This window comes from Hypanus sabinus, chromosome 5, assembly GCF_030144855.1.
Source record: "Hypanus sabinus isolate sHypSab1 chromosome 5, sHypSab1.hap1, whole genome shotgun sequence".
In the NCBI taxonomy this organism is placed as follows: Eukaryota; Metazoa; Chordata; class Chondrichthyes; order Myliobatiformes; family Dasyatidae; genus Hypanus; species Hypanus sabinus.
The window spans coordinates 67,058,367-67,084,978 of NC_082710.1; the positions used below are offsets into that span (position 1 = coordinate 67,058,367).

The following is a 26,612-nucleotide window of genomic DNA, read 5'->3' on the forward strand; positions in this document are numbered from 1 at the left end:
GTAACCTATACAATTACTCACAGAGTGACTATCCCCCAATGTTGCTGTTAGAATTGGGGGTGGGGAATTTATACAAATACTCAGAGTAATTGTCCCCCAATGTTAATGTTGTTATGGGGGGGTGGGGGTGTAATCTATACAAAAACTCACAGAATGACTGTCCCCCAAAGTTGCTGTTGTTTTGGAGGGGAATTTATACAAATACTCACAGAGTTACTGTCCCCCAATGTTGCTGTTGTTATGGGGGGGGGGAATTTATACAAACACTGACAGAGTGACTGTCCCCCAATGTTGCTGTTGTTATGGGGGGGTTGGGGGAGTAATCTGTACAAATACTGACAGAGTGACTGTCCCCCAATGTTGCTGTTGTTATGGGGGGTTGGGGGAGTAACCTATACAATTACTCACAGAGTGACTGTCCCCCAATGTTCCTGTTGTTATGGGGGGGTTGGGGAAGCAATCGATACAAATACTCACAAACTGACTGTCCCCCAATCTTGCTGTTGTTATGTGGGGGGGAATTTATACAATCACTGACAGAGTGACTGTCCCCCAATGTTGCTGTTGTTGTGCGGGTGTTGGGGAAGTAATCGATACAAATACTCACAGACTGACTGTCCCCCAATGTTGCTGTTGTTATGGGGGGGTTGGGGAAGTAATCGATACAAATACTCACAGAGTGACTGTCTCCCAATGTTGTTGTTGTTATGGGGGGGTTGGGGGAGTAATCTATACAATTACTCACAGAGTGACTGTCCCCCAATGTTGCTGTTGTTATAGGGCGGAGTAATCTATACAAATACTCACAGAGTGACTGTCCCCCAATGTTGCTGTCGTTATGGGGGGGTTGGGGGAGTAACCTATACAAATAGACACAGAGTGGCTGTCCCCCAAAGTTGCTGTTGTTATGGGGGGGTTGTGGGAGTAATCTATACAAATACTCATAGAGTGACTGTCCCCCAATGTTGCTGTCGTTATGGTGGGGTTGGGGGAGTAACCTATACAAATAGTCACAGAGTGGCTGTCCCCCAAAGTTGCTGTTGTTTTGCGGGGGGAATTTATACACATATTCACAGAGTGATTGTCCCCCAAAGTGGTTGTTGTTACGGGGCGGGGGTTGGGGGAGTAATCTGTACAAATACTCAGAGTGACTGACCCCGAATGTTGCTGTTGTTATGGGGGGGGGGGGGAGTAATCTGTACAAATACTGACAGAGTGACTGTCCCCCAATGTTGCTGTTGTTACGGGGGGGTTGGGGTAGTAACATATACAATTACTCACAGAGTGACTGTCCCCCAATGTTGCTGTTGTTATGGGAGGGTTGGGGAAGTAATCTATACAAATACTCACAGAGTGACTGTCCCCCAATGTTGCTGCTGTTATGGGGGTTGGGGGAGTAATCTATACAAATACTCACAGAGTGACTGTCCCCCAATGTAGCTGTTGTTATGGGGGTGGGGAAGTAATCGCTACAAATACTCACAGAGTGACTGTCCCCCAATGTTGCTGTTATTATGGGGGGGGTGGTGGAGTAATCTATACAAATACTCACAGAGTGACTGTTCCCCAATGTTGCTGTTAGAATTGGGGGGGGGGAATTTATACAAATACTCAGAGTAATTGTCCCCCAAAGTTAATGTTGTTATGGGGGGTTGGGGGTGTAATCTATACAAAAACTCACAGAATGACTGTCCCCCAAAGTTGCTGTTGTTTTGGAGGGGAATTTATACAAATACTCACAGAGTTACTGTCCCCCAATGTTGCTGTTGTTATGGGGGGGGGGGGAATTTATACAAACACTGACAGAGTGACTGTCCCCCAATGTTGCTGTTGTTATGGGGGGGTTGGGGGAGTAATCTGTACAAATACTGACAGAGTGACTGTCCCCCAATGTTGCTGTTGTTATGGGGGGGTTGGGGGAGTAACCTATACAATTACTCACAGAGTGACTGTCCCCCAATGTTGCTGTTGTTATGGGGGGGTTGGGGAAGCAATCGATACAAATACTCACAAACTGACTGTCCCCCAATCTTGCTGTTGTTATGTGGGGGGGAATTTATACAATCACTGACAGAGTGACTGTCCCCCAATGTTGCTGTTGTTGTGGGGGTGTTGGGGAAGTAATCGATACAAATACTCACAGACTGACTGTCCCCCAATGTTGCTGTTGTTATGGGGGGGTTGGGGAAGTAATCGATACAAATACTCACAGAGTGACTGTCTCCCAATGTTGTTGTTGTTATGGGGGGGTTGGGGGAGTAATCTATACAATTACTCACAGAGTGACTGTCCCCCAATGTTGCTGTTGTTATAGGGCGGAGTAATCTATACAAATACTCACAGAGTGACTGTCCCCCAATGTTGCTGTCGTTATGGGGGGGTTGGGGGAGTAACCTATACAAATAGACACAGAGTGGCTGTCCCCCAAAGTTGCTGTTGTTATGGGGGGGTTGTGGGAGTAATCTATACAAATACTCATAGAGTGACTGTCCCCCAATGTTGCTGTCGTTATGGGGGGGTTGGGGGAGTAACCTATACAAATAGTCACAGAGTGGCTGTCCCCCAAAGTTGCTGTTGTTTTGGGGGGGGGGAATTTATCCACATATTCACAGAGTGATTGTCCCCCAAAGTGGTTGTTGTTACGGGGCGGGGGTTGGGGGAGTAATCTGTACAAATACTCAGAGTGACTGACCCCCAATGTTGCTGTTGTTATGGGGGGGGGGAGTAATCTGTACAAATACTGACAGAGTGACTGTCCCCCAATGTTGCTGTTGTTATGGGGGGGTTGGGGAAGTAATCTATACATATACTCACAGAGTGACTGTCCCCCAATGTTGCTGCTGTTATGGGGGTTGGGGGAGTAATCTATACAAATACTCACAGAGTGACTGTCCCCCAATGTAGCTGTTGTTATGGGGGGGTTTTGGGGAGTAACCTATACAATTACTCACAGAGTGACTGTCCCCCAATGTTGCTGTTGTTATGGGGGGGGGAGTAATCTATACAAATAGTCACAGAGTGACAGTCCCCCAATGTTGCTGTTGTTATGGGGGGGGGGTGGAGTAATCTATACAATTACTCACAGAGTGACTGTCCCCCAATGTTGCTGTTAGAATTGGGGGGGGGAATTTATACAAATACTCAGAGTAATTGTCTCCCAAAGTTAATGTTGTTATGGGGGGGTGGGGGTGTAATCTATACAAAAACTCACAGAATGACTGTCCCCCAATGTTGCTGTTGTTATGGGGGGGTTGGGGGAGTAATCTGTACAAATACTGACAGAGTGACTGTCCCCCAATGTTGCTGTTGTTATGGGGGGGTTGGGGGAGTAATCTGTACAAATACTGACAGAGTGACTGTCCCCCAATGTTGCTGTTGTTATGGGGGGGGGAATTTATACAAACACTGACAGAGTGACTGTCCCCCAATGTTGCTGTTGTTATGGGGGGGTTGGGGGAGTAATCTGTACAAATACTGACAGAGTGACTGTCCCCCAATGTTGCTGTTGTTATGGGGGGGTTGGGGGAGTAACCTATACAATTACTCACAGAGTGACTGTCCCCCAATGTTGCTGTTGTTATGGGGGGGTTGGGGAAGCAATCGATACAAATACTCACAAAGTGACTGTCCCCCAATGTTGCTGTTGTTATGTGGGGGGGAATTTATACAATCACTGACAGAGTGACTGTCCCCCAATGTTGCTGTCGTTATGGGGGGGGGGTTGGGGGAGTAACCAATACAAATAGTCACAGAGTGGCTGTCCCCCAAAGTTGCTGTTGTTATGGGGGTTTGTGGGAGTAATCTATACAAATACTCACAGAGTGACTGTCCCACAATGTTGCTGTTGTTATAGGGCGGAGTAATCTATACAAATACTCACAGAGTGACTGTCCCCCAATGTTGCTGTCGTTATGGGGGGGTTGGGGGAGTAACCTATACAAATAGTCACAGAGTGGCTGTCCCCCAAAGTTGCTGTTGTTATGGGGGGGTGGGGGAGTAATCTATACAAAAACTCACAGAGTGACTGTGCCCCATGTTGCTGTTGTAATGGGGGGGTGGAGGAGTAATCTATCCAAATTCTCACAGAGTGACTGCCCCCCAATGTTGCTGTTGTTATGGGGGGGGGGAGTAATCTATACAAATAGTCACAGAGTAACAGTCCCCCAATGTTGCTGTTGTTATGGGGGGGGGTGGAGTAATCTGTACAATTACTCACAGAGTGACTGTCCCCCAATGTTGCTGTTAGAATTGGGGGGGGGGAATTTATTCAAATACTCAGAGTAATTGTCCCCCAACGTTAATGTTGTTTTGGGGGGGTGGTGGTGTAATCTATACAAAAACTCACAGAATGACTGTCCCCCAAAGTTGCTGTTGTTTTGGAGGGGAATTTATAGAAATACTCACAGAGTTACTGTCCCCCAATGTTGCTGTTGTTATGGGGGGGGGGGGAATTTATACAAACACTGACAGAGTGACTGTCCCCCAATGTTGCTGTTGTTATGGGGGGGTTGGGGAGTAATCTGTACAAATACTGACAGAGTGACTGTCCCCCAATGTTGCTGTTGTTATGGGGGGGTTGGGGGAGTAACCTATACAATTACTCACAGAGTGACTGTCCCCCAATGTTGCTGTTGTTATGGAGGGGTTGGGGAAGCAATCGATACAAATACTCACAAACTGACTGTCCCCCAATCTTGCTGTTGTTATGTGGGGGGGAATTTATAGAATCACTGACAGAGTGACTGTCCCCCAATGTTGCTGTTGTTGTGGGGGGGTTGGGGAAGTAATCGATACAAATACTCACAGACTGACTGTCCCCCAATGTTGCTGTTGTTATGGGGGGGGTTGGGGAAGTAATCGATACAAATACTCACAGAGTGACTGTCTCCCAATGTTGTTGTTGTTATGGGGGGGTTGGGGGAGTAATCTATACAATTACTCACAGAGTGACTGTCCCCCAATGTTGCTGTTGTTATAGGGCGGAGTAATCTATACAAATACTCACAGAGTGACTGTCCCCCAATGTTGCTGTCGTTAAGGGGCGGGGTTGGGGGAGTAACCTATACAAATAGTCACAGAGTGGCTGTCCCCCAAAGTTGCTGTTGTTTTGGGGGGGGGGAATTTATACATATATTCACAGAGTGTTTGTCCCCCAAAGTGGTTGTTGTTACGGGGCGGGGGTTGGGGGAGTAATCTGTACAAATACTCAGAGTGACTGACCCCCAATGTTGCTGTTGTTATGGGGGGGGGGGGGAAGTAATCTGTACAAATACTGACAGACTGACTGTCCCCCAATGTTGCTGTTGTTATGGGGGCGTTGGGGGAGTAACATATACAATTTCTCACAGAGTGACGTCCCCCAATGTTGCTGTTGTTATGGGGGGGTTGGGGAAGTAATCTATACAAATACTCACAGAGTGACTGTCCCCGAATCTTGCTGTTGTGATGGGGGGGGTGGGGGATTAATCTATACAAATACTCAGAGTGACTTTCCCCAATGTTGCTGTTGTTATGGGGGGGGGGGGGGAGTAATCTATACAAATAGTCACAGAGTGACTGTCCCCCAATCTTGCTGTTGTTATGTGGGGGGGAATTTATACAATCACTGACAGAGTGACTGTCCCCCAATGTTGCTGTTGTTGTGGGGGGGTTGGGGAAGTAATCGATACAAATACTCACAGACTGACTGTCCCCCAATGTTGCTGTTGTTATGGGGGGGTTGGGGAAGTAATCGATACAAATACTCACAGAGTGACTGTCTCCCAATGTTGTTGTTGTTATGGGGGGGTTGGGGGAGTAATCTATACAATTACTCACAGAGTGACTGTCCCCCAATGTTGCTGTTGTTATAGGGCGGAGTAATCTATACAAATACTCACAGAGTGACTGTCCCCCAATGTTGCTGTCGTTATGGGGGGGGTTGGGGGAGTAACCTATACAAATAGACACAGAGTGGCTGTCCCCCAAAGTTGCTGTTGTTATGGGGGGGTTGTGGGAGTAATCTATACAAATACTCACAGAGTGACTGTCCCCCAATGTTGCTGTCGTTATGGGGGGGGGGTTGGGGGAGTAACCTATACAAATAGTCACAGAGTGATTGTCCCCCAAAGTGGTTGTTGTTACGGGGCGTGGGTTGGGGGAGTAATCTGTACAAATACTGACAGACTGACTGTCCCCCAATGTTGCTGTTGTTATGGGGGGGTTGGGGGAGTAACATATACAATTACTCACAGAGTGACTGTCCCCCAATGTTGCTGTTGTTATGGGGGGGTTGGGGAAGTAATCTATACAAATACTCACAGAGTGACTGTCCCCCAATGTTGCTGCTGTTATGGGGGTTGGGGGAGTAATCTATACAAATACTCACAGAGTGACTGTCCCCCGATGTTGCTGTCGTTATGGGGCGGAGTAATCTATACAAATACTCACAGAGTGACTGTCCCCCAAAGTTGCTGTTGTTACGGGGGGGTTGCGGAAGTAATCGATACAAATACTCACAGAGTGACTGTCCCCCAATGTTGCTGCTGTTATGGGGGGGGAATTTATACAAACACTGACAGAGTGACTGTCCCCCAATGTTGCTGTTGTTATGGGGGGGTTGGGGGAGTAATCTGTACAAATACTGACAGAGTGACTGTCCCCCAATGTTGCTGTTGTTATGGGGGGGTTGGGGGAGTATCCTATACAATTACTCACAGAGTGACTGTCCCCCAATGTTGCTGTTGTTATGGGGGGGTTGGGGAAGTAATCGATACAAATACTCACAAAGTGACTGTCCCCCAATGTTGCTGTTGTTGTGGGGAGGTTGGGAAAGTAATCTATACAAATACTCACAGAGTGACTGTCCCCCAATGTTGCTGTTATTATGGGGGGGTGGTGGAGTAATCTATACAATTACTCACAGAGTGACTGTCCCCCAATGTTGCTGCTGTTCCGGGGGGGGGGGAATTTATACAAATACTGACAGAGTGACTGCCCCCCAATGTTGCTGTTGTTATGGGCGGGTTGGGGAAGTAATCGCTACAAATACTCACAGAGTGACTGTCCCCCAATGTTGCTGTTATTATGGGGGGGTGGTGGAGTAATCTATACAAATACTCACAGAGTGACTGTCCCCCAATTTTGCTGCTGTTATGGGGGGGTTGGGGAAGTAATCTATAAAAATACTCACAGAGTGACTGTCCCCAAATGTTGCTGTCGTTATGGGGCAGAGAAATCTATACAAATAGACACAGAGTGGCTGTCCCCCAAAGTTGCTGTTGTTATGGGGGGGTTGTGGGAGTAATCTATACAAATACTCATAGAGTGACTGTCCCCCAATGTTGCTGTCGTTATGGTGGGGTTGGGGGAGTAACCTATACAAATAGTCACAGAGTGGCTGTCCCCCAAAGTTGCTGTTGTTTTGCGGGGGGAATTTATACACATATTCACAGAGTGATTGTCCCCCAAAGTGGTTGTTGTTACGGGGCGGGGGTTGGGGGAGTAATCTGTACAAATACTCAGAGTGACTGACCCCGAATGTTGCTGTTGTTATGGGGGGGGGGGAGTAATCTGTACAAATACTGACAGAGTGACTGTCCCCCAATGTTGCTGTTGTTACGGGGGGGGTTGGGGTAGTAACATATACAATTACTCACAGAGTGACTGTCCCCCAATGTTGCTGCTGTTATGGGGGTTGGGGGAGTAATCTATACAAATAGTCACAGAGTGGCTGTCCCCCAAAGTTGCTGTTGTTATGCAGGGGTTGGGGGAGTAATCTATACAAATACTCACAGAGTGACTGTCCCCCAATGTTGCTGTTGTTATGGGGGGGTTGGGGAAGTAATCGATACAAATACTCACAGAGTGACTGTCCCCCAATGTTGCTGCTGTTATTGGGGTTGGGGGAGTAATCTATACAAATACTCACAGAGTGACTGTCCCCCAATGTTGCTGTCGTTATGGGGCGGAGTAATCTATACAAATACTCACAGAGTGACTGTCCCCCAATGTTGCTGCCGTTATGGGGCGGAGTAATCTATACAAATACTCACAGAGTGACTGTCCCCCAATGTTGCTGTCATTATGGGGGGGGGGGTTGGGGGAGTAACCTATACAAATAGTCACAGAGTGGCTGTCCCCCAAAGTTGCTGTTGTTATGGGGGTTTGTGGGAGTAATCTATACAAATACTCAGAGAGTGACTGTCCCACAATGTTGCTGTTGTTATAGGGCGGAGTAATCTATACAAATACTCACAGAGTGACTGTCCCCCAACGTTGCTGTCATTATGGGGCGGAGTAATCTATACAAATACTCACAGAGTGACAGTCCCCCAATGTTGTTGTTGTTATGGGGGGGTTGGGGGAGTAATCTATACAATTACTCACAGAGTGACTTTCCCACAATGTTGCTGTTGTTATAGGGCGGAGTAATCTATACAAATACTCACAGAGTGACTGTCCCCCAATGTTGCTGTCGTTATGGGGGGGTTGGGGGAGTAACCTATACAAATAGTCACAGAGTGGCTGTCCCCCAAAGTTGCTGTTGTTATGGGGGGGTGGGGGAGTAATCTATACAAAAACTCACAGAGTGACTGTGCCCCATGTTGCTGTCGTAATGAGGGGGTGGAGGAGTAATCTATCCAAATACTCACAGAGTGACTGTCCCCCAATGTAGCTGTTGTTATGGGGGGGTTTTGGGGAGTAACCTATACAATTACTCACAGAGTGACTGTCCCCCAATGTAGCTGTTGTTATGGGGGGGTTTTGGGGAGTAACCTATACAATTACTCACAGAGTGACTATCCCCCAATGTTGCTGTTAGAATTGGGGGTGGGGAATTTATACAAATACTCAGAGTAATTGTCCCCCAATGTTAATGTTGTTATGGGGGGGTGGGGGTGTAATCTATACAAAAACTCACAGAATGACTGTCCCCCAAAGTTGCTGTTGTTTTGGAGGGGAATTTATACAAATACTCACAGAGTTACTGTCCCCCAATGTTGCTGTTGTTATGGGGGGGGGGAATTTATACAAACACTGACAGAGTGACTGTCCCCCAATGTTGCTGTTGTTATGGGGGGGTTGGGGGAGTAATCTGTACAAATACTGACAGAGTGACTGTCCCCCAATGTTGCTGTTGTTATGGGGGGTTGGGGGAGTAACCTATACAATTACTCACAGAGTGACTGTCCCCCAATGTTCCTGTTGTTATGGGGGGGTTGGGGAAGCAATCGATACAAATACTCACAAACTGACTGTCCCCCAATCTTGCTGTTGTTATGTGGGGGGGAATTTATACAATCACTGACAGAGTGACTGTCCCCCAATGTTGCTGTTGTTGTGCGGGTGTTGGGGAAGTAATCGATACAAATACTCACAGACTGACTGTCCCCCAATGTTGCTGTTGTTATGGGGGGGTTGGGGAAGTAATCGATACAAATACTCACAGAGTGACTGTCTCCCAATGTTGTTGTTGTTATGGGGGGGTTGGGGGAGTAATCTATACAATTACTCACAGAGTGACTGTCCCCCAATGTTGCTGTTGTTATAGGGCGGAGTAATCTATACAAATACTCACAGAGTGACTGTCCCCCAATGTTGCTGTCGTTATGGGGGGGTTGGGGGAGTAACCTATACAAATAGACACAGAGTGGCTGTCCCCCAAAGTTGCTGTTGTTATGGGGGGGTTGTGGGAGTAATCTATACAAATACTCATAGAGTGACTGTCCCCCAATGTTGCTGTCGTTATGGTGGGGTTGGGGGAGTAACCTATACAAATAGTCACAGAGTGGCTGTCCCCCAAAGTTGCTGTTGTTTTGCGGGGGGAATTTATACACATATTCACAGAGTGATTGTCCCCCAAAGTGGTTGTTGTTACGGGGCGGGGGTTGGGGGAGTAATCTGTACAAATACTCAGAGTGACTGACCCCGAATGTTGCTGTTGTTATGGGGGGGGGGGGAGTAATCTGTACAAATACTGACAGAGTGACTGTCCCCCAATGTTGCTGTTGTTACGGGGGGGTTGGGGTAGTAACATATACAATTACTCACAGAGTGACTGTCCCCCAATGTTGCTGCTGTTATGGGGGTTGGGGGAGTAATCTATACAAATAGTCACAGAGTGGCTGTCCCCCAAAGTTGCTGTTGTTATGCAGGGGTTGGGGGAGTAATCTATACAAATACTCACAGAGTGACTGTCCCCCAATGTTGCTGTTGTTATGGGGGGGTTGGGGAAGTAATCGATACAAATACTCACAGAGTGACTGTCCCCCAATGTTGCTGCTGTTATTGGGGTTGGGGGAGTAATCTATACAAATACTCACAGAGTGACTGTCCCCCAATGTTGCTGTCGTTATGGGGCGGAGTAATCTATACAAATACTCACAGAGTGACTGTCCCCCAATGTTGCTGCCGTTATGGGGCGGAGTAATCTATACAAATACTCACAGAGTGACTGTCCCCCAATGTTGCTGTCGTTATGGGGGGGGGGTTGGGGGAGTAACCTATACAAATAGTCACAGAGTGGCTGTCCCCCAAAGTTGCTGTTGTTATGGGGGTTTGTGGGAGTAATCTATACAAATACTCAGAGAGTGACTGTCCCACAATGTTGCTGTTGTTATAGGGCGGAGTAATCTATACAAATACTCACAGAGTGACTGTCCCCCAACGTTGCTGTCATTATGGGGCGGAGTAATCTATACAAATACTCACAGAGTGACAGTCCCCCAATGTTGTTGTTGTTATGGGGGGGTTGGGGGAGTAATCTATACAATTACTCACAGAGTGACTTTCCCACAATGTTGCTGTTGTTATAGGGCGGAGTAATCTATACAAATACTCACAGAGTGACTGTCCCCCAATGTTGCTGTCGTTATGGGGGGGTTGGGGGAGTAACCTATACAAATAGTCACAGAGTGGCTGTCCCCCAAAGTTGCTGTTGTTATGGGGGGGTGGGGGAGTAATCTATACAAAAACTCACAGAGTGACTGTGCCCCATGTTGCTGTCGTAATGAGGGGGTGGAGGAGTAATCTATCCAAATACTCACAGAGTGACTGTCCCCCAATGTAGCTGTTGTTATGGGGGGGTTTTGGGGAGTAACCTATACAATTACTCACAGAGTGACTGTCCCCCAATGTAGCTGTTGTTATGGGGGGGTTTTGGGGAGTAACCTATACAATTACTCACAGAGTGACTATCCCCCAATGTTGCTGTTAGAATTGGGGGTGGGGAATTTATACAAATACTCAGAGTAATTGTCCCCCAATGTTAATGTTGTTATGGGGGGGTGGGGGTGTAATCTATACAAAAACTCACAGAATGACTGTCCCCCAAAGTTGCTGTTGTTTTGGAGGGGAATTTATACAAATACTCACAGAGTTACTGTCCCCCAATGTTGCTGTTGTTATGGGGGGGGGGAATTTATACAAACACTGACAGAGTGACTGTCCCCCAATGTTGCTGTTGTTATGGGGGGGTTGGGGGAGTAATCTGTACAAATACTGACAGAGTGACTGTCCCCCAATGTTGCTGTTGTTATGGGGGGTTGGGGGAGTAACCTATACAATTACTCACAGAGTGACTGTCCCCCAATGTTCCTGTTGTTATGGGGGGGTTGGGGAAGCAATCGATACAAATACTCACAAACTGACTGTCCCCCAATCTTGCTGTTGTTATGTGGGGGGGAATTTATACAATCACTGACAGAGTGACTGTCCCCCAATGTTGCTGTTGTTGTGCGGGTGTTGGGGAAGTAATCGATACAAATACTCACAGACTGACTGTCCCCCAATGTTGCTGTTGTTATGGGGGGGTTGGGGAAGTAATCGATACAAATACTCACAGAGTGACTGTCTCCCAATGTTGTTGTTGTTATGGGGGGGTTGGGGGAGTAATCTATACAATTACTCACAGAGTGACTGTCCCCCAATGTTGCTGTTGTTATAGGGCGGAGTAATCTATACAAATACTCACAGAGTGACTGTCCCCCAATGTTGCTGTCGTTATGGGGGGGTTGGGGGAGTAACCTATACAAATAGACACAGAGTGGCTGTCCCCCAAAGTTCCTGTTGTTATGGGGGGGTTGTGGGAGTAATCTATACAAATACTCATAGAGTGACTGTCCCCCAATGTTGCTGTCGTTATGGTGGGGTTGGGGGAGTAACCTATACAAATAGTCACAGAGTGGCTGTCCCCCAAAGTTGCTGTTGTTTTGCGGGGGGAATTTATACACATATTCACAGAGTGATTGTCCCCCAAAGTGGTTGTTGTTACGGGGCGGGGGTTGGGGGAGTAATCTGTACAAATACTCAGAGTGACTGACCCCGAATGTTGCTGTTGTTATGGGGGGGGGGGGGGAGTAATCTGTACAAATACTGACAGAGTGACTGTCCCCCAATGTTGCTGTTGTTACGGGGGGGTTGGGGTAGTAACATATACAATTACTCACAGAGTGACTGTCCCCCAATGTTGCTGTTGTTATGGGAGGGTTGGGGAAGTAATCTATACAAATACTCACAGAGTGACTGTCCCCCAATGTTGCTGCTGTTATGGGGGTTGGGGGAGTAATCTATACAAATACTCACAGAGTGACTGTCCCCCAATGTAGCTGTTGTTATGGGGGTGGGGAAGTAATCGCTACAAATACTCACAGAGTGACTGTCCCCCAATGTTGCTGTTATTATGGGGGGGGTGGTGGAGTAATCTATACAAATACTCACAGAGTGACTGTTCCCCAATGTTGCTGTTAGAATTGGGGGGGGGGAATTTATACAAATACTCAGAGTAATTGTCCCCCAAAGTTAATGTTGTTATGGGGGGTTGGGGGTGTAATCTATACAAAAACTCACAGAATGACTGTCCCCCAAAGTTGCTGTTGTTTTGGAGGGGAATTTATACAAATACTCACAGAGTTACTGTCCCCCAATGTTGCTGTTGTTATGGGGGGGGGGGGGAATTTATACAAACACTGACAGAGTGACTGTCCCCCAATGTTGCTGTTGTTATGGGGGGGTTGGGGGAGTAATCTGTACAAATACTGACAGAGTGACTGTCCCCCAATGTTGCTGTTGTTATGGGGGGGTTGGGGGAGTAACCTATACAATTACTCACAGAGTGACTGTCCCCCAATGTTGCTGTTGTTATGGGGGGGTTGGGGAAGCAATCGATACAAATACTCACAAACTGACTGTCCCCCAATCTTGCTGTTGTTATGTGGGGGGGAATTTATACAATCACTGACAGAGTGACTGTCCCCCAATGTTGCTGTTGTTGTGGGGGTGTTGGGGAAGTAATCGATACAAATACTCACAGACTGACTGTCCCCCAATGTTGCTGTTGTTATGGGGGGGTTGGGGAAGTAATCGATACAAATACTCACAGAGTGACTGTCTCCCAATGTTGTTGTTGTTATGGGGGGGTTGGGGGAGTAATCTATACAATTACTCACAGAGTGACTGTCCCCCAATGTTGCTGTTGTTATAGGGCGGAGTAATCTATACAAATACTCACAGAGTGACTGTCCCCCAATGTTGCTGTCGTTATGGGGGGGTTGGGGGAGTAACCTATACAAATAGACACAGAGTGGCTGTCCCCCAAAGTTGCTGTTGTTATGGGGGGGTTGTGGGAGTAATCTATACAAATACTCATAGAGTGACTGTCCCCCAATGTTGCTGTCGTTATGGGGGGGTTGGGGGAGTAACCTATACAAATAGTCACAGAGTGGCTGTCCCCCAAAGTTGCTGTTGTTTTGGGGGGGGGAATTTATCCACATATTCACAGAGTGATTGTCCCCCAAAGTGGTTGTTGTTACGGGGCGGGGGTTGGGGGAGTAATCTGTACAAATACTCAGAGTGACTGACCCCCAATGTTGCTGTTGTTATGGGGGGGGGGGAGTAATCTGTACAAATACTGACAGAGTGACTGTCCCCCAATGTTGCTGTTGTTATGGGGGGGTTGGGGAAGTAATCTATACATATACTCACAGAGTGACTGTCCCCCAATGTTGCTGCTGTTATGGGGGTTGGGGGAGTAATCTATACAAATACTCACAGAGTGACTGTCCCCCAATGTTGCTGTCGTTATGGGGCGGAGTAATCTATACAAATACTCACAGAGTGACTGTCCCCCAATGTAGCTGTTGTTATGGGGGTGGGGAAGTAATCGCTACAAATACTCACAGAGTGACTGTCCCCCAATGTTGCTGTTATTATGGGGGGGGTGGTGGAGTAATCTATACAAATACTCACAGAGTGACTGTCCCCCAATGTTGCTGTTGTTATGGGGGGGTTGGGGAAGTAATCGATACAAATACTCAGAGTGACTGTCCCCCAATGTTGCTGTTGTTATGGGGGGGGGGTGGAAGAGTAATCTATCTAAATACTCACAGAGTGACTGTACCCCAATATTGCTGTTGTTATGGGGGTGGGGGAGTAATCTATACAATTACTCACTGAGTGACTGTCCCCCAATGTTGCTGCTGTTATGGGGGGGGAATTTATACAAACACTGACAGAGTGACTGTCCCGCAATGTTGCTGTTGTTATGGGGGGGTTGGGGGAGTAATCTGTACAACTACTGACAGAGTGACTGTCCCCCAATGTTGCTGTTGTTATGGGGGGGTTGGGGGAGTAACCTATACAATTACTCACAGAGTGACTGTCCCCCAATGTTGCTGTTGTTATGGGGGGGTTGGGGAAGTAATCGATACAAATACTCACAAAGTGACTGTCCCCCAATCTTGCTGTTGTTATGTGGGGGGGAATTTATACAAACACTGACAGAGTGACTGTCCCCCAATGTTGCTGTTGTTGTGGGGAGGTTGGGGAAGTAATCTATACAAATACTCACAGAGTGACTGTCCCCCAATGTTGCTGTTATTATGGGGGGGTGGTGGAGTAATCTATACAATTACTCACAGAGTGACTGTCCCCCAATGTTGCTGTTGTTCTGGGGGGGGGAATTTATACAAATACTGACAGAGTGACAGTCCCCCAATGTTGCTGTTGTTATGGGCGGGTTGGGGAAGTAATCGCTACAAATACTCACAGAGTGACTGTCCCCCAATGTTGCTGTTATTATGGGGGGGTGGTGGAGTAATCTATACAAATACTCACAGAGTGACTGTCCCCCAATTTTGCTGTTGTTATGGGGGGGTTGGGGAAGTAATCTATAAAAATACTCACAGAGTGACTGTCCCCCAATGTTGCTGTCGTTATGGGGCGGAGTAATCTATACAAATACTCACAGAGTGACTGTCCCCCAAAGTTGCTGTTGTTACGGGGGGGTTGCGGAAGTAATCGATACAAATACTCACAGAGTGACTGTCCCCCAATGTTGCTGCTGTTATGGGGGTTGGTTGAGTAATCTATACAAATAGTCACAGAGTGGCTGTCACACAAAGTTGCTGTTGTTATGGGGGGGTTGGGGGAGTAACATATACAATTACTCACAGAGTGACTGTCCCCCAATGTTGCTGTTGTTATGGGGGGGTTGGGGAAGTAATCTATACAAATACTCACAGAGTGACTGTCCCCCAATGTTGCTGCTGTTATGGGGGTTGGGGGAGTAATCTATACAAATACTCACAGAGTGACTGTCCCCCAATGTAGCTGTTGTTATGGGGGTGGGGAAGTAATCGCTACAAATACTCACAGAGTGACTGTCCCCCAATGTTGCTGTTATTATGGGGGGGGGGGTGGAATAATCTATACAAATACTCACAGAGTGACTGTCCCCCAATATTGCTGTTGTTATGGGGGTGGGGGAGTAATCTATACAATTACTCACAGAGTGACTGTCCCCCAAAGTTGCTGTTGTTACGGGGGGGTTGCGGAAGTAATCGATACAAATACTCACAGAGTGACTGTCCCCCAATGTTGCTGCTGTTATGGGGGTTGGTTGAGTAATCTATACAAATAGTCACAGAGTGGCTGTCCCACAAAGTTGCTGTTGTTATGGGGGGGTTGGGGGAGTAACATATACAATTACTCACAGAGTGACTGTCCCCCAATGTTGCTGTTGTTATGGGGGGGTTGGGGAAGTAATTTATACAAATACTCACAGAGTGACTGTCCCCCAATGTTGCTGTCGTTATGGGGCGGAGTAATCTATACAAATACTCACAGAGTGACTGTCCCCCAATGTAGCTGTTGTTATGGGGGTGGGGAAGTAATCGCTACAAATACTCACAGAGTGACTGTCCCCCAATGTTGCTGTTATTATGGGGGGGGTGGTGGAATAATCTATACAAATACTCACAGAGTGACTGTCCCCCAATATTGCTGTTGGTATGGGGGTGGGGGAGTAATCTATACAATTACTCACTGAGTGACTGTCCCCCGATGTTGCTGTTGTTATGGGGGGGTTGGGGAAGTAATCGATACAAATACTCACAGAGTGACTGTCCCCCAAAGTTGCTGTTGTTACGGGGGGGGTTGCAGAAGTAATCGATACAAATACTCACAGAGTGACTGTCCCCCAATGTTGCTGCTGTTATGGGGGGGGAATTTATACAAACACTGACAGAGTGACTGTCCCCCAATGTTGCTGTTGTTATGGGGGGGTTGGGGGAGTAATCTGTACAAATACTGACAGAGTGACTGTCCCCCAATGTTGCTGTTGTTATGGGGGGGTTGGGGGAGTAACCTATACAATTACTCACAGAGTGACTGTCCCCCAATGTTGCTGTTGTTATGGGGGGGTTGGGGAAGTAATCGATACAAATAGTCACAAAGTGACTGTCCCCCAATCTTGCTGTTGTTCTGTGGGGGGGAATTTATACAAACACTGACAGAGTGACTGTCCCCCAATGTTGCTGTTGTTGTGGGGAGGTTGGGGAAGTAATCTATACAAATACTCACAGAGTGACTGTCCCCCAATGTTGCTGTTATTATGGGGGGGTGGTGGAGTAATCTATACAATTACTCACAGAGTGACTGTCTCCCAATGTTGCTGTTGTTCTGGGGGGGGGGAATTTATACAAATACTGACAGAGTGACTGTCCCCCAATGTTGCTGTTGTTATGGGGGGGTTGGGGAAGTAATCGCTACAAATACTCACAGAGTGACTGTCCCCCAATGTTGCTGTTATTATGGGGGGGTGGTGGAGTAATCTATACAAATACTCACAGAGTGACTGTTCTCCAATTTTGCTGTTGTTATGGGGGGGTTGGGGAAGTAATCTATAAAAATACTCACAGAGTGACTGTCCCCCAACGTTGCTGTCGTTATGGGGCGGAGTAATCTATACAAATACTCACAGAGTGACTGTCCCCCAAAGTTGCTGTTGTTACGGGGGGGTTGCGGAAGTAATCGATACAAATAGTCACAGAGTGACTGTCCCCCAATGTTGCTGCTGTTATGGGGGTTGGTTGAGTAATCTATACAAATAGTCACAGAGTGGCTGTCCCCCAAAGTTGCTGTTGTTATGCAGGGGTTGGGGGAGTAATCTATACAAATACTCACAGAGTGACTGTCCCCCAATGTTGCTGTTGTTATGGGGGGGTTGGGGAAGTAATCGATACAAATACTCACAGAGTGACTGTCCCCCAATGTTGCTGCTGTTATTGGGGTTGGGGGAGTAATCTATACAAATACTCACAGAGTGACTGTCCCCCAATGTTGCTGCTGTTATTGGGGTTGGGGGAGTAATCTATACAAATACTCACAGAGTGACTGTCCCCCAATGTTGCTGTTGTTATGGGGGGGTTGGGGAAGTAATCGATACAAATACTCACAGAGTGACTGTCCCCCAATGTTGCTGCCGTTATGGGGCGGAGTAATCTATACAAATACTCACAGAGTGACTGTCCCCCAATGTTGCTGTTATTAGGGGGGGGGAATTTAAACAAATACTCAGAGAAATTGTCCCACAAAGTTAATATTGTTATGGGGGGGGTGGAGGAGTAATCTATCCAATTACTCACAGAGTGACTGTCCCCCAATGTGGCTGTTGTTATGGGGGTGGGGAAGTAATCGCTACAAATACTCACAGAGTGACTGTCCCCCAATCTTGCTGTTATTATGGGGGGGGGGGTGGAAGAGTAATCTATCCAAATACTCACAGAGTGACTGTACCCCAATATTGCTGTTGTTATGGAAGTGGGGGAGAAATCTATACAATTACTCACTGAGTGACTGTCCCCCGATGTTGCTGTTGTTATGGGGGGGTTGGGGAAGTAATCGATACAAATACTGACAGAGTGACTGTCCCCCAATCTTGCTGTTGTTATGGGGGGGGGAGTAATCTATACAAATAGTCACAGAGTGACAGTCCCCCAATGTTGCTGTTGTTATGGGGGGGGGGGTGGAGTAATCAATACAATTACTCACAGAGTGACTGTCCCCCAATGTTGCTGTTAGAATTGGGGGGGGAATTTATACAAATACTCAGAGTAATTGTCCCCCAAAGTTAATGTTTTTATGGGGGGGTGGGGGTGTAATCTATACAAAAACTCACAGAATGACTGTCCCCCAAAGTTGCTGTTGTTTTGGGGTGGAATTTATACAAATACTCACAGAGTTACTGTCCCCCAATGTTGCTGTTGTTATGGGGGGGTTGGGGGAGTAATCTGTACAAATACTGACAGAGTGACTGTACCCCAATATTGCTGTTGTTATGGAAGTGGGGGAGAAATCTATACAATTACTCACTTAGTGACTGTCCCCCAATGTTGCTGTTGTTATGGGGGGGTTGGGGAAGCAATCGATACAAATACTCACAAAGTGACTGTCCCCCAATCTTGCTGTTGTTATGTGGGGGGGAATTTATACAATCACTGACAGAGTGACTGTCCCCCAATGTTGCTGTTGTTGTGGGGGTGTTGGGGAAGTAATCGATACAAATACTCACAGAGTGACTGTCCCCCAATGTTGCTGTTGTTATGGGGGGGTTGGGGAAGTAATTGATACAAATACTCACAGAGTGACTGTCCCCCAATGTTGCTGCTGTTATTGGGGTTGGGGGAGTAATCTATACAAATACTCACAGAGTGACTGTCCCCCAATGTTGCTGTTGTTATGGGGGGGTTGGGGAAGTAATCGATACAAATACTCACAGAGTGTCTGTCCCCCAATGTTGCTGTTATTAGGGGGGGGGAATTTAAACAAATACTCAGAGAAATTGTCCCACAAAGATAATATTGTTATGGGGGGGGTGGAGGAGTAATCTATCCAATTACTCTCAGAGTGACTGTCCCCCAGTGTAGCTGTTGTTATGGGGGTGGGGAAGTAATCGCTACAAATACTCACAGAGTGACTGTCCCCCAATCTTGCTGTTATTATGGGGGGGGGGGTGGAAGAGTAATCTATCCAAATACTCACAGAGTGACTGTCCCCCAATCTTGCTGTTGTTATGGGGGGGGGAGTAATCTATACAAATAGTCACAGAGTGACAGTCCCCCAATGTTGCTGTTGTTATGGGGGGGGGGGGTGGAGTAATCAATACAATTACTCACAGAGTGACTGTCCCCCAATGTTGCTGTTGTTATAGGGCGGAGTAATCTATACAAATACTCACAGAGTGACTCTCCCCCAATGTTGCTGTCGTTATGGGGGGGTTGGGGGAGTAACCTATACAAATAGACACAGAGTGGCTGTCCCCCAAAGTTGCTGTTGTTATGGGGGGGTTGTGGGAGTAATCTATACAAATACTCACAGAGTGACTGTCCCCCAATGTTGCTGTCGTTATGGGGGGGGTTGGGGGAGTAACCTATACAAATTGTCACAGAGTGGCTGTCCCCCAAAGTTGCTGTTGTTTTGGGGGGGGGAATTTATACATATATTCACAGAGTGATTGTCCCCCAAAGTGGTTGTTGTTACGGGGCGGGGGTTGGGGGAGTAATCTGTACAAATACTCAGAGTGACTGACCCCCAACGTTGCTGTTGTTATGGGGGGGGGAGTAATCTGTACAAATACTGACAGAGTGACTGTCCCCCAATGTTGCTGTTGTTATGGGGGGATTGGGGGAGTAACATATACAATTACTCACAGAGTGACTGTCCCCCAATGTTGCTGTTGTTATGGGGGGGGAATTTATACAAATACTGACAGAGTGACTGTCCCCCAATGTTGCTGTTGTTATGGGGGGGGAATTTATACAAATACTGACAGAGTGACTGTCCCCCAATGTTGCTGTCGTTATGGGGCGGAGTAATCTATACAAATACTCACAGAGTGACTGTCCCCCAATGTTGCTGTTGTTATGGGGGGGGTGGGGGGAGTAATCTACACAAATACTCACAGAGTGACTGTCCCCCAATGTTGCTGTTGTTATGGGGGGTTGTGGAGTAATCTATCCAAATACTCACAGAGTGACTGTCCCCCAATGTTGCTGTTTTTATTTTGGGGGGGGGGAATAATCTATCCAAATACTCACAGTGTGACTGTCCCCCAATATTGCTGCTGTTATGGGATTGATGGGGGAGTAATCTATACAAATACTCACAGAGTGACTGTCCCCTAATGTTGCTGTTGTTATCGGGGGGTTGGGGGAGTAATCTATATAAATACTCACAGAGTGACTGTCCCCCAATGTTGCTGCTGTTATGGGGGGTTTGGGGAAGTAATCGATACAAATATTCACAGAATGACTGTTCCCCCAATGTTGCTGTTTTATGGAGGGGAATTTATACAAATACTGACAGTGTGACTGTCCCCCTTCTGGTTAGACCTTGTGCTTAGCCTTAGCAACATCTCGAGTCATCCCAGTTTCACCCAACCAAAGGTGTATGCATGGGCACTCACATGATCCCCAGTTATGCCTGTTTTTTTAACTCGCCACATGGAGCTGGTCATTTTCCAAACCTACCTGGGCAACACTCCAACTTTCTCTGCTAGATTGCTGACTGCATTGATATCACGTCGCGTATCTCTGTGGAGTTCAACTTTGCTGCTAACTTCCATACTGCCCTCAAAGTCAGTTGCTCTATCTCTAACCTCCTCTCTCCTTCCTTGTTCTGCTTGCATCTCAGTAGACAGATGTCCACAGTAAAAACCCATTGACTTCCAGTTACCTTGAACACACCTGTTCCCACATATCCAGCTGAAAGGAGTGCATATTACTTCCTCAATTCTACCATCTCCACCACATCTGTTCAAGGTGAGGTTGTCCGAGGACATTTGAGGCATCCTTTAGGAAACCTGCTTCCTCGCCATTTATTGACTGCTTTCGCATCTTTATTTCCCCACACTTCTGCTGTTCGCCCCTTTCAAGTCCCTCAGCCTCAGCACAGGTAATAGCATTGCCCTGGTCTTCTCCTATCAGTCCACAAGCCTATGCATCCAGCATATCATTCTCTACTATTTCACCAGTTACGCGATACCACCACAAGGCCATCCCCACCAATTTCTGCACGAGTCATGAGTTCTTGCGCACTCTTTCCTCCCTAATCATTCTCCCGTATAACTGTATGAGGAATAACTCCTGTCCCTGTCATTTCACCACCATCCATGGCCTTAGACAGTGAGATTGTCTTTCATGTGCATATCCACTAGCTTTATTTATTGTAGCTACATCAGTGAGACCAGCAATAGAAACACCAATTGCTTCACCAAGCATCTGCACTCTGACCACCATGGCTGCATCGATCTCCCAATTGCCAGCAATCTTTTCTTCTCCCCATTCCCACATCCTCATCTGTCCTCTGCCTCCTCTACATTATAAAACATTTCATTACGCATGTCACTGGTAATAAATCAATTCTGAAATGCACACCAAAAGAACATCACTGCTCGGGTAGTCTACAACCCACTGGCGTGAACATTTAATTTCTCAATTTCCGATCATCTAATCCCTTATCAGTCCTCTTGATCAACTTGGAACCCATCATGCTGTCAGTTTTCCCTCCTCCACCCTCCATATATTCAAACCTGACCTCCCCACCCCCCCTGACTTGACCTGCTTGCCCTCCCTTTCTTCAGCCCTTTGCTGCTTTCACCCTTTACCTCTCAGTTTCTGGCACTGTTTCCACTCTCCCCTCCTCAACTGCATATCAACCCTTCTTCCCTGGAGCCACTTATCACATGTTAGTTCTTGCTATACCTCTTTACAGTGGCTATCTCCTCTCTATCTTTCAGTCTAGACGAAGGGGCTTGACCTGAAACATTGACTGCCCATTTGCCTCCACAGATGCTGCCTGACCTGTTGAGATCCCTCAGCATCTTTGTGAGTTGCTCCAGATTTCATCCGTTGTAGTCTCAAGTCTTCATATTAAATTCTTGTTTGCCTTGGATTTTTCCACAACTGAAGAGATCTAAATTTAAGTAATTAAGTACATAAAAAATTAGAAACTTGTATCAATAATATACCCAGTTTATGATGAGACAGACAAATTCCAATAGCTTCAAGAATATTCCTTCCAGAGGACATGGCCTTTTCACTTTTTGAACAATTGACATATTATTCCATGACTTTTCCAGCTTCTGAGAACTTTGTGCTAGAACATACTTGCCAGAAGATAGCAGAATAGATTCCATATGCAGTTGTTATACAGAATGCGAATGCTGTTTGAGTTCTAAGGAATTTATTGGGATACAGTGTGGAATATGCCCTTTGAGCCATGCTACCCAGCCATCCTGATTTAACCCTAGCCTAATCACAGGACAATTTTCAATGACCAATTAAGTTACCAACTGGTACAACTTTGGACTGAAGGGGGAAACTGGAACAGCCAGAGTATATCCACGCAGTCACGGGAAGAACATTCAAACTTCTTACAGGCAGTAGCAGGAATTGTATCTGGGTTGCCTGTACTGTAAAGTGCTGTGCCAACCACTACGCCACATATTTATAGTCTATTTCAAATGGTTATCCATAATACTTTCATGCCAACATGTTCTTTTTTTCCCGAGGTACTCCTTCATATTACTTTCATCATCCACGTGAAACATAACTGTAAGTATTTAACGTAAATGTACAATGACAGATTTTACAGCAATGGTCTGAGAATGAGAAATCAGAGCTCCATGGGTGACAAGAGCAGAGGAAGATAAAACAGTATATAACAGATGCAAAGTTGCTAACACAAGTCAGAACCAAACAAAAAAAGAGGGGAAGGATATAAAGGGAATAAGATAGAAAAGAGTCTGACAAATGCTTTGTTGTAAACAAAATAGAACCCAGAAATATTGTACAGTTATGCAAATGGGTAAAAGGACAGAAGACAAACTGGAAGGTAGAGAGCCGAGCTGAGGAAGATACTGCTGCTGGAGTCTTAGCCAAGGAAGGTGTATTGAGATCCTAGTTAGCCTAAAAATTTGTTGAGGAGATGCAGGAAAATTGCTGAGGAAAATGGGAGAGGAAATTGTAAAAGGAGTTCGCCACATTCTTCTGAACTACATATTCAGGGTTATGTCCAAGTACTGAAAAATTATAAATACATCATTCCTACCCAAAGCATTTTGGGAAAAACACAGTAAACTCGGACAGTCTGCTTAACATCAAGATTGATGGAGATAAGAATGCAGCTATAGGGACAAGTACAAGTAGGTTCTTGTACACAACCTCACTCAAAATGATCAGGCAGGTATTATCAGAAAGTAACTTTACCAGCCATGTACACTACACTTTCATGCATTAGGAATTTGCTGTGTTACGTTGGTCAGAGCACAGTATGCAATGGAAAACAATAACATTCAACAATTATAAAGATTAAAGAGTTGTATAAAAATAAAGCTAACAGGTTCAAGTGTAGATATGGAATAAAATGTGCATAAATACATAGATAATAGCATGTATTTACAAAGTAAACAGTATTATAAAGTATTATAAAGTGTTTTCAGTGCAGTGACAGGAGGAACAGATAGAAGGAGTGGGATCTTATTAGAATGGTTGATCAGGGGAAGAAATGTTCAAGAAGGTGCAAGTGTTTTGTTTTAATAGTTCTATAGCATTTTCCACAAGGGAGAAATAGGAAGGCAAATGATGAGTATGCCTCATTGAGAGGATTTGAGTACACACAAATTGCTCCAGTTATATTGAGCTTTGCCGAGACTATATTTGGAATAATGTATGCAGACTTGCTTTCTCTATTCAAGGAAGAACGTACTTGGCTTATTATTTTACATTCTGAGGAAAAGTGAAAAACATGTCTTGCATGTTGTCCACACAGAACACTTCATCGTATCAGTTCATTGAGACAGTACAAGGTACAACATTACCCACAAGCCATAGGAGTAGAATTAAGCCATTTGGCCCATCGAGTCCGCTCCGCCATTTCATCATGGCAAATCCATTTCACTCTCAATCCCATTCTCCTGCCTTGTCTCCATAACCTTTCACTCCCAGACTAGTCAGGAACCCATCAACTTCTGCCTTAAATACACCCAGTGATGTGGCCTTCACAGCTGCCTATGGGAATGAATTCCACAGATTCACTACACTCTGGTTAAAGAAATTCCTCATCTCCATTCTAAACGGATAATGCTCTAACCTGAAGTTGTTTCCTCTTGTCCTGGACTCCCCCATCATAGGAAACATCTTTCCCACATCCACTCTCTCTAGGTCTTTCAACATTTGATAGGTTTCAGTGAGATTCCACCCCCACCCACTCTTCTAAATTCCAGCAACTACAGGCCCAGAGCCATCACTCACTCCTCAGATGATACTCTTTTTCATTCCTGGAATGATTCTTGTGAAGCTCTTAATTTAAGAAAAGATATCAGCACATCTTATTCTTAAACAAAGGGCTCAAAACTATTCAGACTGTCCCAGGTGAGACCTTGCCAGTGTCTTTTAAAGCCTCAGCATCACATCCTTGCTTTTATATTCTATCCCTATTGAAATTAATGCAACATTACATTCGCCTTTCTCACTAAATTAACCTTTTGGGAATCCTGCACAAGGACTCCCAAGTCCCTTTTCATCTTGGATTTTTAAATTTTCTCCCCATTTATAAAGTAGTCTATACTTTTATTCCTTCTACCAGGGTGCATGACCATACAGTACACTACACTGTATTCCATTTGCCACTTCTTTGCCCATTCTCCTAATCTGTCCAAGTCCTTTACAGCTTCCCTGCTTCAACACTGCCTGACCCTCCAAATAGCTTCTTTTCATCTGCAAACTTCACCACAAAGCCATCAATTCAATCAATCAAATCACTGACATATGATACAAAAAGAAGCGGTCCCAACTCCTACCCCTGCAGAACACCACTAGTTATCAGCAGCCAATGCACTATCCATTCTTGTGTTTTTCCTGTAATATCATGGGCTCTTATCTTGTTAAAGAGCCACATATGCAGAACCTTGTCAAGGGCCATTTAAAATCCAAGTACACATCATCCACTAATTTTCCTTTGTCTATCCCACTTGCTATTTCCTCAAAGAATTCCAACAGATTTGTCAGGCAAGATTTGCCATAAAGGAAATCATGCAGTCTTTGGTCTATTTTATCATAGAAACATAGAAAATAGGTGCAGGAGTAGGCCATTCAGCCCCTCGAGCCTGCACCGCCATTCAGTATGATCATGGCTGATCATCCAACTCAGAACCATGTAACTGCTTTCTCTCCATACCCCTTGATCCTTTTATCCACAAGGGCCATATCTAACTTCCTCTTAAATATAGCCAATGAACTGGCCTCAACTGTTTCCCGTGGCAGAGAATTCCACAGATTCACCACTCTCTGTGAGAAGAAGTTTTTCCTCATCTCAGTCCTAAAAGGCTTCCCCTTTATCCTTAAACTGTGACCCCTCATTCTGGACTTCCCCAACATCGGGAACAATCTTCCTGCATCCAGCCTGTCCAATCCCTTTAGAATTTTATACATTTCAATAAGATACCCCCTCAATCTTCTAAATTCCAGTGAGTATAAGCCTAGTCAATCCAGACTTTCTTCATATGAAAGTCCTGCCATCCCAGGAATCAATCTTGTGAACCTTCTTTGTACTCCCTCTATGGCAAGAATGTCTTTCCTCAGATTAGGGGACCAAAACTGCACACAATACTCCAGCTGTGGTCTCACCAAGGCCTTGGACAACTGCAGTAGAACCTCCCTGCTCCTGTACTTGAATCCTTTTGCTATGAATGCCAACATACCATTCGCCTTTTTCACCGCCTGCTGTACCTGTATGCTCACTTTCGTTGCACCTCCCCTTTTCCTAATCAGCCACCATTCAGAAAATAATCTGTTTTCCCGTTCTTGCCACCAAAGTGGATAACCTCATATTTATCCACATTAAATTGCATCTGCCATGAATTTGCCCACTCACCTAACCTATCCAAGTCACCCTGCATCCCCTTAGCATCCTCCTCACAGCTAACACCACCATCCAGCTTCGTGTCATCCACAAATTTGGAGATAGTGCATTTAATTCCCTCGTCTAAGTCATTAGTATATATATAGTAAACAACTGGGGTCCCAGCACTGACCCTTGTGGCACCCCAGTAGTTTCTGCCTGCCATTCTGAAGAGGTCCCGTTTACTCCCACTCTTTGCTTCCTGTTTGCCAACCATTTCTCTATACACATCAATACCATACCCCCAATACTGTGTGCTTTAAGTTTGCACACTAATCTCCTGTGTGGGACCTTGTCAAAAGCCTTTTGAAAATTCAAACATACCACATCCACTGGTTCTCCCCTATCCACTCTACTAGTTACATCTTCAAAAAATTCTGTAAGATTCGTCAGAC

General features: G+C 45.9%; 1 long non-coding RNA gene across 2 annotated transcripts in view; it reads right to left on the reverse strand.

Moving 5' to 3' along the window:
* The window catches only part of LOC132394214 (uncharacterized), an 88,470-nt gene that overhangs the window by 45,980 nt on the left and 15,878 nt on the right, over positions 1-26,612 (reverse strand). For both annotated transcript variants that reach the window (XR_009512221.1, XR_009512220.1), the window contains one exon: positions 22,119-22,230. This is a non-coding gene — a long non-coding RNA (uncharacterized LOC132394214). The remainder of the gene's footprint in view (positions 1-22,118; positions 22,231-26,612) is intronic.